At 42.0% G+C, this 1,716-nt stretch overlaps 1 pseudogene; it reads left to right on the top strand.

Annotated features, from left to right (window-relative positions):
* The first annotated feature begins 500 nt into the window (after positions 1-500).
* On the top strand, positions 501-706 carry LOC123834549 (guanine nucleotide-binding protein G(I)/G(S)/G(O) subunit gamma-12-like; annotated as a pseudogene).
* Positions 707-1,716: the final 1,010 nt, after the last annotated feature.

Below are 1,716 nucleotides of genomic sequence, written 5' to 3' on the forward strand. Positions count from 1 at the left end.
ATACCCAGAAATGGAATTGCTGGATCATGGGGTAGTTCTATTTGTAATTTTTTGAGGAACCTCCATACTGTTTTCCAGAGTGGCTGCACCAGCTTGTATTCCCACCAACAGTGTAAGAGGGTTCCCCTTTCTCCACATCCTCGCCAACACTTGTTGTTTCTTGTGGTTTTGATTTCAGCCATTCTGACAGGCCTGAGGTGATATCTCACTGTGGTTTTGATTTGATTTCCCTGATGATTCGTGATCTTGAGCATCTTTTCATGTGTCTGTTGGCCATCTGGATGTCTTCTTTGAAAAATGTCTCTTCAGACATTAGAACCAGCTGCGGAGTGATTTTGACAATCATGAAGCCCTGACTGCACCCAGACTCAGGAGGTCAGCCCCTCTGGCCTGGGATCTGGAGAGCGGTGGAAAGCTCCAGATTCATTCCACCACTTACAACCTGAAAACAGTGGGCCACAGGAAGTCTTACTGGTTTCAGGTAAAAATAGTAACTGAAGATGTGGAGCAAAACAGCAAGCACCACCAGCATCATCCAGGCAAGGACAAGTGTGCAGCATTTGAGAATGGAAGAGCTTCCACTGAGAGAGTAAAGGTTTCACAGGTGTCCTACTGGGAGGAGCACCCCAGGAGCGACCCCTTGCTGATAGGGATAGCAACCTCAGAAACCCCTTTCAAGGATAAAAACACATGCAATATCTTATAGAGGAACAGTAAAACAGCTCCTCGCCTCCTCTCAACAAAGCAGATTTTTTAAAGATTATTTATTTATTAGAGAGAGAGAGCACGAGCAGGGGGAGCGGCAAAGGGAGAGGGAGAAGGAGACTCCCCACTGAGCAGGGAGCCCGATGCAGGACTCAGTCCCAGGACCCTGGGATCATGACCTGAGCTGAAGGCAGATGCTTAACTGACTGAACCACCCAGGCGCCCTCAACAAAGCAAATTATGAGCAGCTCCTTGGAAGAAATTCACCTTCAGCTTATTTGGTAACTGCTAATAACTAAAATACTCTACCTTGGGAGGGGGATGTCTCTTCAGATCCTCTGCCCAGTTTTTAATCAATTGCTTTTTGTTTGTTTGTTTACTACTGAGTTGTATGAGTTCTTTATATATTTTGGACATTAACCCTTTATTGGTTATATGATTTGCCTATTTTCTCCCGCTCAGTAAGTTGCCTTTTCATTTTGTTAATGGTTTCCTTTGCTGTGCAGATGCTCTTTAGTTTGATATAGTCCCATTGTTTATTTTTGCTTTTGGTGTTTTTGGTGTCAGATTTTTAAAAAATCATCACCAACTCTTATGTCAAAGAGCTTACTGCTTGTGTTTTCTACTAGGAGTTTTGTGGCTTTGGGTCTTATGTTTAAGTCTTTCATTCTTTTTAAGTTAATTTTTGTGTATAGTGGACCAGTTTCATTCTTTGGCATGTAGCAGTCCAGTTTTCCCAACATCATTTATTGAAGAGACTGTCCTTTCCAAATTGTATATTCTTAGCTCCTTGGTCATAATTAATTGACTGTGTATATATACAAGGGGTTATTTCTGGGCTCTCTATTCTGTTACACTGTTTTATGTGTCTGTTTTTATGCCAGTACCATACTGTATTATAGTAACTTTGTAAAAGAGCTTGAAATCAGGGAGTTGTGATGTTTCCAGCTTTGTTCTTCTTTCTCAAGATTGCTCTGGCTGTTCAGGGTCTTTGTGGTTCTATAAAAATTT

The sequence above is a fragment of the Mirounga angustirostris genome, unplaced genomic scaffold (genome assembly GCF_029215605.1).
Source record: "Mirounga angustirostris isolate CCGP_5_RB_7025 unplaced genomic scaffold, mMirAng1.0.hap1 SCAF_1, whole genome shotgun sequence".
In the NCBI taxonomy this organism is placed as follows: Eukaryota; Metazoa; Chordata; class Mammalia; order Carnivora; family Phocidae; genus Mirounga; species Mirounga angustirostris.